The sequence below is a fragment of the Peromyscus maniculatus genome, chromosome 5 (assembly GCF_049852395.1).
Source record: "Peromyscus maniculatus bairdii isolate BWxNUB_F1_BW_parent chromosome 5, HU_Pman_BW_mat_3.1, whole genome shotgun sequence".
Lineage (NCBI taxonomy): Eukaryota > Metazoa > Chordata > Mammalia > Rodentia > Cricetidae > Peromyscus > Peromyscus maniculatus.
In genome coordinates, this window is record NC_134856.1 from 20,816,525 (window position 1) to 20,832,527 (window position 16,003).

General features: G+C 40.1%; 1 long non-coding RNA gene across 1 annotated transcript; it reads left to right on the forward strand.

The window, feature by feature from the left end:
• The first annotated feature begins 3,109 nt into the window (after window positions 1–3,109).
• LOC143273269 (uncharacterized) lies at window positions 3,110–14,635 on the forward strand. The gene is made up of 3 exons (XR_013051194.1): window positions 3,110–3,317; window positions 6,353–6,483; window positions 6,575–14,635. It is a non-coding gene; the product is annotated as an uncharacterized LOC143273269 (long non-coding RNA).
• Window positions 14,636–16,003: the final 1,368 nt, after the last annotated feature.

A 16,003-nucleotide genomic window follows, 5' to 3' on the forward strand; every position in this document is an offset into this window, starting at 1 on the left:
GAGGGGGAGGACAGGAGCAGAAAGGAAGGGAAGGAAGGAAGAAGGCTGGAAAGCTCATCTAGAGAGTACTAATTTTTACACGAGGTGATTTGTTACTACAATAGGTTGTTTACACCTTCACAGTACTCCATCCTCAGCTAATCACCTTCATTACAGAAATCTACTGGGCAGGAGAAGGCACTTTGTCAGTTTTCTTGTGAGGAAACTAGAGAAGCCGATAGTCATGGATCCAGTATCTCTAGTAGCACACCTTGAGGATAAGGGCAAGGGTAATTCAAATATTCATTTAAATATTTATCTCAGTGGTTTAACCAAGGAACAAACAAAACCCAGGGTAAAAGTTTGTGTGCTGGGGAAGTGAACCAGAGTAAAAACTGGAAAAGTAAAGCTTGTAAAGCATAGGAAGCCATCAGAAACTATTCAGATAAGTACTGCGAATGTGGGGATGGTGTCTGAAATGAAGAAATCAAGGCCAAGGAGAAAGGTAAATCCAGGTCAGAAACACAGGCGACTGACCTAGGATTACAGCTCCCAGTGTGTGCGCCAACAGAACACAGGCTGCTGGAGCTCACAGAAGTGTCTGAGATATTTTAATTTGTTTGTTAAATTTTTGAAAACAGATACAGCTGTCACAGAATACACAAATGTCTACAATTAAACTGTGTGGGCATGCATACCTAAGAAATAGAATAGTTAGATATCTTTGCTATCACTGCTGGGCCTCCAGTCTCTACGTACCGAGTGACACAGCTGAGGCCTTTATTCTCAGCCCTGGCTTTACAGGCCCTTGTTCTCTCTCTGAATTCATCACAGAGCCCTGTAAAACTAGCAGATCTTGCTTTAAAATCAGTGACTATCAACTGTGGGGCATGGTGGCACACACTTTTAATCCTAGCCCTGAGGAAGCAGAAACAGGTGGGTGTCTGTGAGTTCCGGGCCAGTCTAGACTACACAGAGAGACTGTCAAGAATGAAAGGGAGAAATTTAGAAAAGGAAGGAAGGGAGAGAAGAAGGAAGAAAGAAAGGAAGGGAGGGAGGGAAGGAGGGAGGGAAGGAGGGAGAAGGAAGGAAGGAAGGAGGAAGGAAGGAAGGAAGGAAGGAAGGAAGGAAGGAAGGAAGGAAGGAAGGAAGGAAGGAAGGGAGGACATCTTCAAAATAAAGCAGAGCCTTTATGAGTGAGCAAATTCAAATGAAAAACTCACTATCTCTGATTTCTCTGTTGCTGTCTAGAAGTTTCACCAAAAATGAATTCCAGCCCAAAAACAAATGCAGTCACATGTGCATCTGACACCTTTGTCTCTTCATTGCCTTGGTTTTTAATAATGGCTCTTAATGGTTCAAGAATTTTAGCTTTTTGAGAAACTCACAGTCTAAGGAAAACAGACAAACATTTAATGGCTGTAACAAAACATGAAGTATGGTGCTAGAGCATTTGAGACAGATTTCAGAAATTATGTTAAAAAGGTTTCCATGAGAAAGAATGGGGAAGATGACTGTAGGCAGCAATGGGTGTATGGCTGAACATACAGAAACAGCCCTGATAGACTGTCATTTCCAGAAATAAACAGTAAAGACATTTGGTTATAGAACTTTAACAATACACAAGGTATTCACTAATGATTAGGAATTCCCCCTAACCAGCTATTTTAGTTTCAACCAAACAAAATTTGTAGTGCCCCTTTAAGGAAAGTTGCGAAATAGAGATCATGGAGGAATAGGGGAGAGATTGTGGAAGTCAGTCTCCAGGCTCTGGGTCACAGTGTGACAAGGATACGCTATTCCATCTGTATCTCTTGGAGACTCGGGACCACAGCATTTTGCCCACATGGCCAAAAGGCAGAATTTCCCTGGTTGCAGATGATGACAAACCAAATATTTAAACATCAAGCAGACTCCAAGGTCAGAGAAAACAGCTAATGTTTGGGCAAATCAATCACTTGAAACTTCTCATCTGTGAAACAGAAAACTGCCTGTCTCTCGGTCCTTTTGTGCAGATCAGCTTATAGTGTTGCTACATGACCACACATGTTCAGCAGCCAAGCAAGAGGCTTAGTCACCCCTTATGTCCTACATAATCCCTCCACTGCATGGCGGTGTAATTTACACAGTGTGATCACGCAGTCCATGTGCATGCATGGCACAGCTCCTAAGCCCATAATGCACGTGCAGGGGCATCCATAAAAAGCAGGTCACAGACTCCTCCCCTCTTCTCCTTCTTCCTCTCTCTCCATACACAACCTCCCATAGGCCTAAAGCACATTCCCCTCTGTTCCTTCTCCTAATAAACTCCTACGGTGGGTTTTGTCATACCTCCTGGCTTTTCTCTCGTAGTAAACAGTGCTGCTTAATGAATAACACAGCACCACATAAAACTAACCCTTGTAGGTAAAGAACGTAGGACCGTGTTTGATTTCAGAAAATGATAGAGGACATATATATTCACGTGTCTAATTGAGACACAGATGTTTGCTTGCTCCCTTGATTTAGAGAGACCTTATGATCCCATTTGCCATTTGTTTGCTCTGCAAACCTATACAGCTAAAAGCTTTGAGTGCACAGAATATGGTGTCAGAATGCCAACCTTCTGAATTCTAAATGAGTAGGACTTTTTAACACAAGTTCCAAATGTGAACATTTCATATTGGCAATTACTTCCAAATAAGCAATGTTTTAGAATGATTCTTCTACTCGGTTCAGAATTATGCAGTGAAACCCCTCCTGAGGGCTCTAAACTTTAACAAATGACTGAAATCTAAGCAAAGGTTTCCTATTCTGTGTTTTTCCAGCCAGTTTCTAATTCCATCCTTAAAGACAACCAGGGAGCCTTTTCAGAAAAAAAGCCTGTCTCAAGTTCTGCTCTGTCCCTCACTAAGGCTTTCCTTTAGATGGAACAAAGTCTCAAGAATGCAGCACGTGTTTCTGAACCATCCCCAGTCCCTACAACTTCCGGAATCCTCCTCATGATCCACTAAGACCAGCCAAGTTAGGGAAGTCAACAATCCTCCACTACCCTCCTCTGCATCCCTCCCACCACGCCCTTCAGTAACCTTGGTTACAGTCACGCCCTCCTCCGTAGCTGCCCAATCATAAAGGTCTGACGTCTGACTTCACAGAAAACAGCTAAAGAAGAGAAAGTGTCAAAATCTTGATTTGGTTCATTTTCTTGGCTGTTTAGTGATTTTTCACTGAAGAAAATGGCCTGTGTGTGCTATGGGAAAAACTGGAGGCGATGGATCCAACCCCTGGTCATACTCATTTATATAATTGGCATCCTTATATTGGTTACCTTGTGTACTTTGAAATTTCACAGAATGAAGGTAAGAGGGTCCAGCACCTCTACCCTTTCTTAGTCTGTTTGGCAGGATCCCTTTGTCAGCCTTTAATGCTTGGGGGGTCAGAAAAACATTTCATCTCTGAACATTAAACAGACCCGTCTGATTTCACTTTGCCGCTACAAGTGGAGGTGGAACCTGGTGGAGAAAAACAGTTAATGTTGCTGCTTAGAATGCTTCGCCGGTACCCATCAGTTCCCAGAAAACTATTCTTGAAATCACATTTGCTGTGCAGATACTGGGCTTGACCAGATCAGATAAACTACCTTGAAAGCTCCGTTCTGGGTTTTATAAGCTTTTAGCCTGCTTCCTGGAACGAAAGGATTCCCGTTAGTTGGACTTTGCTAATTGTTTTTATGTTGGAAGTTCCATCTTTTGTTTCTTCCTTTAATGAGATAAAGTCTCATGTAAACCAGGCTGATTTGGAACTTGCTTTGTAGCCTAGGATGGTTCTCCAACCTCCACATTCTCAGGGCTTCTGTTTATTCAACACTGAGGATGGAACCCAGGGCTTTGAGCACTTGAGGCAAGCAAGCATTCTACCAACTGAGCTACGTTCGCCCCTTGAAGTTACTCCTCAGCCCCTTGAAGTTACTCCTCAGTCAAAACAAAAGTTTTACAAAAGTTCCTCGTGTATTTGTTTCTTTCTTTTTTTTTTTTTTTAATGTATTTGGTGTTGGTGTATTCATGGGATGGCCCACTTGTGGAGGTCAGAGCACGGGCCAGTTAGGGGAGTTGTTCTTTCCTTCCATCATGAGTGCTGAGTGAGGACTGAGCTCAAGAGATCAGTGCAGTGTTGGAGGCAAGCCCCTTACCTGAGTCATCTCTCCAGCTGCCTTTTGTTACTTGTTGATGTCACAACATGACGTCATGTGACATTACTAAAGTATTACAAGCTGGATACCTAACATATCCGTAATATATGTATAAAATGAACTTAGAATTATTAATAATGATAACCGGAAAGTACTTTATTATTTTAGAAGAGTTATGACATACCATGTACATGACCCCCCCTTTTGAGTGTGGAAAATATTTTAGTTAAACAATATGTCCAAACGTGTCTGGAGGGTCATTTTGTTCACTAAACTTTTGTTGGCTTTTCTTATTATAGTCCACATAGTTATTTAAGACTCTTATAATATAACATTAAGTATTTCTCATTTGTTAAGTTTTTTGCCATTTAAAATATATCCACCCAAATTTAGGTATAGCAATCGTAATATAAATATAATTTCCTCACTTAGTATATTCCTTGGAGTACTTAATTCACTTAGTATTCTCTTAGTTGTGAGCTTCAAGCGTAGTTTGAAAGTGCCATGAACCTTTAAGACCAATTCTAATCTGCAGTGTAAACTGCTAACACCCCAAGTTGAGTCCCTCAAGTTCTGACAGGGATGTTTAATGGAGGATGTGCGGGTGAGCCTGTTAAAAAATGCACTTGGATATGCAAGTCTGGACCTCAGAACAGTTTCAATTGCAGGTACACGTCTTGTTTAATCTACTCTCTGCCATAATAAAGGGCCGTGGAGACAGCTCAGCTGGTGGAGCAATAACCAGGAAACCCGACCACTTGAGTTCCCTCTCTGTGACCCACCTGACTGGCATCTATGGCAAGATGGGAGGTGGACACGGAATTGCCTGGAAGCTCGCCAGCCAGCTGCCTCCACTCTGCAGCACAGCAGCAGAAACAAGAGACGCCCTGGTTCCTAAGCTGGAAGGAGAGCTGACTCCCCAGAGCTGACCTCTGACCTCCACACACACACACACACACACACACACACACACACACACACACACACACACACAGAAGCACATGTGTATACCATGAACTGAGTGCCTTCAACAGGAATTTGTGTTTTCAGTCTTGAAAACTATTTTGGAGTCAGATATCATGGGGACCAGAGGGTTGCTGTCTAGGGAAGGTACTCTCAGGTTGCAGATGGCCATGCCCTTGCTGAATCCTCAGGTGGTTGAACGATCTCATTTTGAGATCGCCAGCCCTATGAGACTATGACCTCATTTCACCTAAGTCACTTCCCATCAGCCTTATCTCCAAATATGGCCGTTTGCAATAGGGGTTAAGTTCCGACCTCTAAAGGGGAGCACACCTAGGTACTAATGGTCAGACTTTAGACAGTGTCCGCAGTTAAAGAATGCTTGAGATCAAGGACACAGAGAAGGAGCAGCAAGGGACCTGGCACCAGCATTTCCCAGGAATTCACAAGGAACCGATGAAGTGAATGCCCGGGAGGAGGGTCTCGAGGGGACATTCTGAATAGTGTGCACTGTTGCCAACCTGCCTGTCACTCTTCACAAGTAGAAAGGTCAGTGGGAGCTTAGTGATCACTGAAGCTGGGAGGACCAAACCCAGAACAGAATTGTTGAAGTACGAATGTGTGGTGAAAACTTAGAATCCGGAGAATATATGAGTTTTGAAGATTTTGACTCCGAAGGAGCTGAGAAATGATAGCACAATAGGTGGAGGGGACTGAGAAGATCAAAGAAAGGTTTTGTTTTTGTGTTCAAGGTTAGAGGCTTAACTGGAGCATTTCCTCAAAATAGCTCATAAACAGCAAACAAGAATCAGATACGGAAAGCAAATAACACACTAGGAATGGGCAGAGATACTATGCAAATATTCTTTTTGTTTGTCTTTGAGGAGAAGGATGAGGAGGAGGGTTCTTTTGTCAGGCTGTCCTGGAGCTCACAGAGACCCTTCTGCCTCTCAAGTTACTGGGACTAAAGGTGTGTGCTACCACACTCTGTAACTCCAGCCCCAAGGAATCTAGCACCCTCTTCTGACCTCAGCAGGTACCCACACTCACACATGCACATATTCACACACAGACACACACATACATAGAATTTTTTAAAAAGTAAATCTTTTTTTAATTGCTACTAATTATTTGGGAAATACCAAGTAGTATCAGTAATCTAATGAAAATTTAAGACAAAAATATTGATCTTTATAGTTTTAATATCAGAATCTAAACCAATGTGTTCTTTTGTTTTTCAAGGTTGGAATACATACTAAAGCATGGTTTATTGCTGGTATCTTTATGCTGTTGACGGTACATGTGTCCTTCTGGGGGATTCTGCAACACTTGATGCATTACACACAACCTGAACTTCAAAAACCTATTATGAGGTCAAATCTTAATGTATTTGCTATTACTACTATTGACTGACTTAAATCATAAAGATGATATTAAGTGTTTTTTATGTTTTACTTTCTGTAGGATTCTTTGGATGGTCCCAATATACAGTTTAGATAGTGTAAGTATATTTTATTGTATTTCGTTAAGAATTCTTTGGCTGGAGAGATGGCTCAGTGGTAAGGAGTACTTTTCTCTTCTAGAGGACCCAGGTTCAATTTCCAGCACCCACATGGCAGCTCACAACTATAACTCCAGTCCCAGGGAATCCAATTTCTGATCTCTGTAGGCACCAGGCATTAACATAGCACATATGCATACAAGTAGACAAAATACTCATGCACATAAAATAATAAAGTAAGTAAGTCTTTTTAGAAAAGGAATTCTTTTGTGACACTTTTTTTTCTGGTTTTTTGAAACAGGTTTTTTTTTTTGTATAGCCCTGGCTGTCCTGGAACTCATACTGTAGACCAGGCTGGCTTCATACTCAGAGACCCACCTACCTCTGTCTCCCCAGTGAGTGCTGGGATTAAAGGCATGTGCCACCACCGCCTTGCTTCTTTTCTGACACAACTATGCTTACTAAAGAACGCTTAATAAAGTAATGAACACACAATTTTGACTTTTAAAGGAGATTAATAGTGAAATTTTTTTTCTTTTTTTCTTTTTTAATGCCAACGTTCAGGGCTTATCTCAAGTCCTTATTCAAGTAGTCTTTGAAACTGGATCATCTCAGCTAGTCATCTCAAAATTGCTCTGAGCACCTTGTAGTTCAGAGCTGATCTGTGGATGATGTTTGTCAGCTTAATGATATTATTATTGTCCACATGGAATTGTTGTTGTTATGGGGCCCCATCCTCTTCCTGGAGACTTCAGTTGATGTTAGGCCTGGCCGTGATTTCCTGCAGAAAACTGATAAGAGATTCGAACACAAAGACATGTATAAGCAGCTAATTGAAGCCTTTTTTCTAGAATTAGTTACTACTCTATATGACCATTCATATCTTAACAAAGTTTAAAATGTGTGTGTGTGTGTGTATCTTGTAAATTTTTATATAAAATTCATACTTTAAGAAAAGTTTAAAGAATCAGAATAGAATCAAAGAATTGAGATTAGTAATAGAATAGTCCTTTAATTAATTTGGCATTTGTCCTGTCCCATAGCAGAAGATGGCTCTTTTATTCTGGCATGATACAGGGGGTTTGCATTTTCCTTTTAACAACATGCTTGAGTTTAAAGAAGGAGAGAGCCATTTTCCAACTGCAAAGTCAGCTTTAAATTTTAATTGAACTGGGACTATTAGAAGACCAATAGTGTTAAATCTTCAGAGAAAAGCAGAAACAAACATTTAGGAAGACATAAAATTTTTTAGGTAATATATACCCATACGCCGTTTCACTCTGTTTCCTGGGATAGATGATTTGTCCCTTTTCTTCAGTTGTCTCATTTGTCCTGTGTTCTTCAGATTCCTTAACCCTCATTTTCCTAAAAGACAAAAACACAAAACCTTTCCCAAGACTAATTTTGGGGATGTTCCTTTTGGCAAGTTATTATCTGATTAAATGAAAAGGCATGTGTTATTGATACAAGTTAGTTTAAATTGGATGTTCATGCTGGTTGATGAACTATCACCTCCTCTAATTAAGAGGTTTCTCTTGTTCAAATCGAACCCTTATCAATTTTGATGGTACCCACAGCTTATCTTCTCCTGTAGAAACAAAAGCAAAACCTCGTCCCCAACGTAACACTTACCCTGGTTTCCATTCTGAGGTCAGCACATCCTTAAAGTATATAGGCTGATTTAATTCTGTAGTTTTTTCTATTATCCAATGTCTCTCTGCAGCTGTTGTTCCTTTCTCATTGGCATTAAGAAAATTCAAAGTTAATAGAGCATTATGCAGTCTATTTCTGGGGGGTTTTGTTACCCCTTTCTGTTTATTTAGCATATCCTTTAGAGTTCTGTTTGATTTTTCTATAACTGCTTGACCTGTAGGATTATGTGGTATGCCTGTAATATGCTTTATACTATAATAAGCAAAAAAACTGTTTCATTTTAACAGAGACATATGATGGAGCATTGTCAGTTTTAATTTGTGCAGGTATACCCATGATGGCCATAACTTCTAGCAAATAAGTGATTACAGAATCAGCTTTTTCAGAACTCAAAGCAGTTACCCATTGAAATCCTGAATAAGTATCCATGGTATGGTGTACATATTTCAATTTTCCAAATTCTGCAAAGTGAAACATGCCCATCTGCCAGATTTCATTCCTCTGAGTACACTTTGGGTTATATCCTGCTGGTAATGGCATTTGATTGTAGAAGAAACAAGTAGGACATTTCTTTACTATTTCTTTGGCTTGTTGCTAGGTTATGGAAAATCCTTTTTTAAACCTTTACTATTGACATGATGTTTTTTATGAAATTCTGAGGCCTCCAGCACATTTCCTATCAATAATTTATCAATCTCATCATTGCCTTGTGCTAAAGGGCCTGGCAGACCAGTACGGGATCGAATGTGAGTTATATATAAAGGATGACTCCTTTTCCTGATTGTATCTTGTAATTGAATAAATAGTGAAGTTAATTCTGAAGCATCATGGATAAATTCTGCAGTCTCAATATGTAATACCACTCTTTCAGCATACTGAGAGTCAGTAACTATGTTGAGAGGTTCTGAAAAATCCATTAATAAGAACAGAATAGCATACAATTCTGATTTTTGAACTGAATTATAAGTACTTTGAACCACTTTACTTAAATTTTCTGATTTGTAACCTGCCTTTCCTTGTTTGTTAGTATCTGTATAAAATGTACAAACTCCAGATATGGGTTTTTGCCATACAATTCGAGGCAAGATCCAATCAGCTCTTTTTATAAGATTAATTCTATCGCTTTTGGGATATTTGCTGTTAATTTCTCCCAAAAAATTACTGCAAGCTCTTTGCCAAGGTTCACTTTCTATCCATAATTTTTCAATGTCCTCCTTAGTTAAAGGTACAACAATTTCTTCTGGATCTATTCCTGCTAATTGACGAAGTCTCAATTTTCCTTTCCAAATCAAATCAGATTTTTCCACATAAGTTTTTAATTTTTATTTGGTTTATTTGGTAAAAATACCCATTCCAATATAATATCCTCCCTCTGCATTAATATTCCAGTAGGAGAATGCCTACAAGGTAAAATAACCAAAATGCAATCCAGCTTTGAATCAATATGATACCACATGCCCTTCATGTACTTTCTTTTCTACCAAGGCCAATTCTTTCTCAGCTTCAGGTGATAATTCTCTTGGACTATTTAAGTCCTGGTCACTTTGTCTAAGGTTTTGAACAAATTAGTCAGTTCATCATTTTTTACCCCAAAAATTGTTCATAGATGAGAAATATCTCCAAATAATCTTTGAAAGTCATTAAGAATCTGTAGTCTATCTCTCCTAATTTGCACCTTTTGGGGTCTAATTTTTTGTAGCTCTATTTTATACCCTAAATAATTAATAGAATCTCCTCTTTGTATCTTTTCAGGAGCAATTTGTAATCCCCAGCAAGACAAATTTTTCTTTACTCCTTCAAACATTCTAAAGTATCTGCATTTGAGTCAGCTAGTAAAATATCATCCATATAATGATAAATTATAGATTTAGGAAATTTTTTACGTACCACTTCTAATGACTGTTGTACAATATATTGGCACAGAGTTGGGCTATTCAACATTCCCTGTGGGAGGACCCTCCATTGAAATCTTTTAACCGGTTGAGAATTATTATAAGTAGGCACTGTAAAAGCAAATCTTTCTCTGTCTTTTTCTTGTAAGGGTATTGAAAAGAAACAGTCTTTTAAATCAATAACTATGAGAGGTCATCCTTTTGGTAACAGAGTAGGCAAAGGCATCCCAGATTGTAGAGAGCCCATTGGCTGAATTACTTTGTTAATTGCTCTAAGGTCTGTTACCATTCTCCATTTACCAGATTTCTTTTTAATAACAAATACAGGAGAATTCCAAGGGCTGGTTGATTCTTCAATATGCTGAGCATTTAACTGTTCTTCTACCAGCTCTTCTAAAGTCTGGAGTTTCTCAGTTGTTAAGGGCCATTGCTGAACCCATACAGGCTTCTCTGTTAACCATTTTAAAGGTAGAGCTTTTGGTGTCTTTGGAAGATCATCAGTTGTTGTGCCCTGTTGTGGTTGTATTGTGTTCCCCAAAATATTGTTTACTCTAATAAATTTATCTGGGGTCAGAGAATAGACAGCCACTAGATACAAAAGCTAGAAAATGGTGGCACTCACACCTTTAATCCTAGCATTCCAGAGATAGAAATCCCTCTGGATTTCTGTGAGTTCAAGGCCACATTGGAAATAGCCAAGCTTGGTGACACACGCCTTTAATCCCAGAAAGCCAGCCTTTAATCCCAGGGAGTGGTGGTAGAAAGCAGAAAGATATATAAGGCGTGAGGACCAGAAACTAGAAGATTTTGGCTGGTTGAGATTTTGGCTGGTTAAGATTTTGACTGGTTAAGCATTCAGGCTTTTGAGCAGTAATTCAGCTGAGACCCATTCCGGATGAGGACTCACAGGCTTCCAGTCTGAGGAATCAAGACCAGCTGAGGAATTGGCAAGGTGAGATAGCTGTGGCTTGTTCTGTCTCTCTGATCTACCAGCATGGACCCCAATAACTGGCCTTGGGTTTGATTTTATTAATAAGAACTTTGAAGATTCATGCTACATCTGGCGCCCAACGTTCGTGTTACAAATTCATGAAAAAGCTGTTTGCCTGTGGCCTTGTGAGCCCCAGCTCAGGCCCAAGCTACACTCAGCCGGTGGTGGTGGCACACGCCAGTAGGATTTGCTGAAGGAGACAGAGACAGTAGGATCCCAAGTTTGAGCTGGCCTGGGAAGCTTGGGAGAAGCTTTGGTCTGGACTGAGCCACAAACAGTGGTGGGACCATGGAAGCAGTGGCTACTGCTCCATGTTGCCAGCTCCTTCTCATCGTGTTGGTGACTGCGGTGATGCTGCTATCTGGAATGAAGGGTTTACTGCTGCTGGTTCAGAGAAGAATTGCCAGGACCATCGTGTTACAAGAAAGCATTGGCAAAGGTCAGTTTGGAAAAGTTTGGCAAGACAAATGGTGGGGAGAAATTGTTGTGAAGATTTTCTGTTCTAGGGAAGAATGTTCATGGTTCCGAGAGACAGACATTTATCAGACTATGATTGCTCCAAACCACAGAGGAGGCAAAAAAAAAAAAAAAAAAAAGTCTGCAGGAAACCATGACCATGCCTAACAGTGACTTTGAAATCTTCAAAAAGATGACAGGATCCTACAAGGATGATTCCACATGGACTATGATAAAGCCATTAAGCCAATTAACACCATGGAAAAATCGACTTTGGACTACAAACTGGTCAGGACAATTTTGAGAGTACTAGTTGAGATGATCCAGCCTGACAGACTACTCGAACAAGGACTTGAAACAAGCCCTGAACTTTCCTATTATGCAGAGACTGGACAAACGATACAGGACTTGTTGATTAACCCCAAAATTTTCTTTTCAAGATTCACTAAAGATATCTTCACCCCTAGAAAGAAAAGGAAAAAGAGAATATAGATATGAAATAGATCATCGAATCTACTCTGAGAAAAAAGATAAAGAAATAATAAGATAAATAGGTAGATCATTGAATCTACACTGAAGAAAAAGGGGAAGATATAAAAATGACAAAAGGTAGACTAGTGAATCTATTATGAAAAGAAAAGAGAAAGAATATGGATATGATAAGATAAAAAGGGAGATTATGGAATCTACTTTTAAAAAGGAACTACTTGTTTTAAATAAGATAAGTAATGAAAATTTTTTGGTCTGAGTTTATCAGATGTTACTGGACTGGACATTGTTAATATATATAATGGAGTTTTTATCTGAGTCTCTCAAATGTTAATGGACTAGATATCATTAATGTAATTTTTGGCTGTATATATTGTATATACTTATTGGATAGTATTTCTTGTATTAGTTATAAGCTTTCTTTAATTTTAGACAAAAAGAGAGGAAATGTGGTGGTATTGTGTTCCCCAAAATATTGTGTACTCTAATAAATTTATCTGGGGTCAGAGAACAGACAGCCACTAGATACAAAAGCTAGAAAATGGTGGCACTCACACCTTTAATCCTAGCATTCCAGAGATAGAAATCCCTCTGGATCTCTGTGAGTTCAAGGCCACATTGGAAATAGCCAAGCTTGGTGACACACGCCTTTAATCCCAGAAAGCCAGCCTTTAATCCCAGAGAGTGGTGGTAGAAAGCAGAAAGATATATAAGGCGTGAGGACCAGAAACTAGAAGATTTTGGCTGGTTGAGATTTTGGCTGGTTAAGCATTCAGGCTTTTGAGCAGTAATTCAGCTGAGACCCATTCCGGATGAGGACTCACAGGCTTCCAGTCTGAGGAATCAAGACCAGCTGAGGAATTGGCAAGGTGAGATAGCTGTGGCTTGTTTTGTCTCTCTGATCTACCAGCATGGACCCCAATAACTGGCCTCGGGTTTGATTTTATTAATAAATACTTTTAAGATTCCTGCTACACCCTGTTTTTGTATAATATGGATGGCTGGTGACCACTCACTAGAATAATGCCTTCTAATATTTCTCTCAGAAACATGTGCTAGTTTATGATTTGTTTCTGAGATTGGAGGGATGTTAATCTGAGTATTGTTGCAACGAGTCTCGACCCCACAGGTTCATAGCTATGTTAGCCACATATGGTTTTAATTTTCCTCTCTGTCCTTCTGGACCTATACATTCGAGCCATCTTGCACTCTGTTTCACCTGAGATAATGTCCCAATTCCTAACAGTTGAACGTTTACCTCCTGAAGAGGCCAAGTTGGATGCCAAAATTCTGGTGCAATTATGGTAACGTCCGCACCTGTGTCTACCAGACCAGACAACAAAACACCATTTATTTTTATTGTTAATTTTGGTCTTTGTTCATTAATAGAAGTTTGCCAAAAAATTTTCTTTATGTTTTCTCCTGAATTTTCTATTCTCTCTGTTTCATCATCCTGACCAGCATGATTTATTCTAATAGGCATTTGGTTATTTAATTGCTCTGAGTAGGAGTTTCCTTTATGGCTGCAGGAAAGGTTTGAACTGGATTTGCTATGGGGGCCTGCATGAGGCCCCTCTGGGAGTTTCCTGAAGACTGAGACAAAGGATTACCCTGTCTGTCCTTTGTTGATCTACATTTGTTGGTCCAGTGTTTTCCTTTACCACACCTTCTGCATACTCCAGAAGGAAGGGGCATTCTGTTGCCATTGTTCCTTGAAGAAACATTGTTTCTAGGAATGACCTGTTTACAGTCCCTTTTCAAATGTCCTTGCTTCCCACACCCAAAACATCTAACACTCCTCAAACCTTTTGAAATTGCTTCTCCTACCCACATATCATCCTGCTCATGAGCCTCAACATTAACCATGTCTATAATTTAGTCTTCCAAAGGTGCAGATCTTGCCTTTAATGGCCTGATTATTCTTTTGTATGCTGCATTCACATTCTCAAAGGCCAAAGATTCAATTATTATCTTACTAGCTTCTGAATCCGGGACCATTCTCTTTACTGTTGAAGCCAGTCTTTGTAAAAAAAAAAAAAAAAAAAATCTGTGAAAGATTCTTTTGGGCCTTGCCTAACCTTTGTAAATGACTCAGTTTTTTTTTCTTGGTTCTCAACTCTGTCCCATGCATTCAAGGCTGCCATTCGACATAAAATTAGGGTTTGGACATCATGTAAACATTGTGTTTGTACTGAAGCATATTGGCCTTCTCCAATAAGCTGATCCTGGCAGACTTGTATACTTGTATGCCTTTATCCCTCCATTGTTTTTCTATGTTTTTAGCCTCATCCTTGAACCAAGTTAGCCACTGAAGCCTTTGGGAGGGTTCCAGAACAGCTTATGCCAGCTTCCGCCAGTCCTGTGGTACAATCCTATTATATGTTGACCAAGAGTTTAACATTTGCTTTACATATGGGGAATGCATGCCATAAGACACTATTGCCGCCGGGCGGTGGTGGCGCACGCCTTTAATCCCAGCACTCGGGAGGCAGAGCCAGGCGAATCTCTGTGAGTTCCAGGCCAGCCTGGGCTACCAAGTGAGCTCCAGGAAAGGCGCAAAGCTATGCAGAGAAACCTTGTCTCAAAAAACCAAAAAAAAAAAGACACTATTGCCTCCTTAAACCTTCGTAAACTGAACATTTCAATTGGAGCCCAAATATTTTGTGTAATCATTTGATTAGGCAACTGCTGTACCGTTACAGGATAAATTAAGGGTGACTGTGTGAAAATAGGCTTTCTTTCTGTAACCTTATGATCCAAACTTGAAACAACTTCACTGTTAATTTCTTCTGTCTGAATTTTTACAGGTTTAACAAGTTTTTCTAAAGCTGTCATCCCGGCACTTAAATTGACTATCTTTTTTAAATAGTAAAATGAGGCTGGGCGGTGGTGGCGCATGCCTTTAATCCCAGCACTCGGGAGGCAGAGGCAGGCGGATCTCTGTGAGTTCGAGGCCAACCTGGGCTACCAAGTGTGTTCCAGGAAAGGCGCAAAGCTACACAGAGAAACCCTATCTTGAAAAAAAAACAAAAAAAAAAAATGCTAATAAGCTGCATAATTCCAACAATACTAATCTTCTCATATAGTTCTTCCATTGTCAGACTGCCTAAAATTCCAAACAAAACCCAATTTTCTTCCAATGTGCACATTAAACCCATTTTTAATGTGGAAAAAATTTCTCTTTTAAATAGTTTTATTTAAAATATCTGATATGTTGTGACTTACCAAATCTGCATGAAACAGTAAAAATCCGAGGGAATTTCAAAACAGCCACCTAGTGTCCAAGGTGTGAAGAGAGAGAGAGAGAGAGAGAGAGAGAGAGAGAGAGAGAGAGACAGAGAGAGAGAGAGACAAAGAGAGAAAGAGAGAGAGAGAGAGAGAGAGAGAGAGAGAGAGAGAGAGAGAGAAGAACACAAGAAAGCGTAGCCGGCTAAAGCTTAAATCCAGCCACGTGTTCCCTCTTGAGCCGAGTCAAGGCTTGGCTCTGGCTTCCTTAAGCTCCCACCACATGTGTTGGCTTTACAGGCAGGGGCCCTGTTCGGCAGGGCAGGCTGAGTTGTTTGTAGCACTGGCTTTAAGCAAGTAGCTCCAGCTGCAGTACCTGCTCGTAGCTATGGTCAGTTGGCCCTAAGCCAAGCTAGGCCTGAGCTAGGGAGCCGGACCCACCCAGGTGGGAAACTGGTCCTGCTGCCAAGCCAAGTGGTTTTTAATGAATTTTTGCCACGTGGGCACCAACTGTAGATGAACAGTCTTATTAAATGAGAAACACAGAGCCAAATGCAGAGTTAATAGCCCAAGAGGTCAGAGCAATACTAAGAGCTAAAAACCTTACCCTTCACTGCCACTGTTGTCCTTCCTCTCAGCAAGAGGCCTAATTCCTGTCTGTCTGTCCTTTTATTGACTTTCTGTTC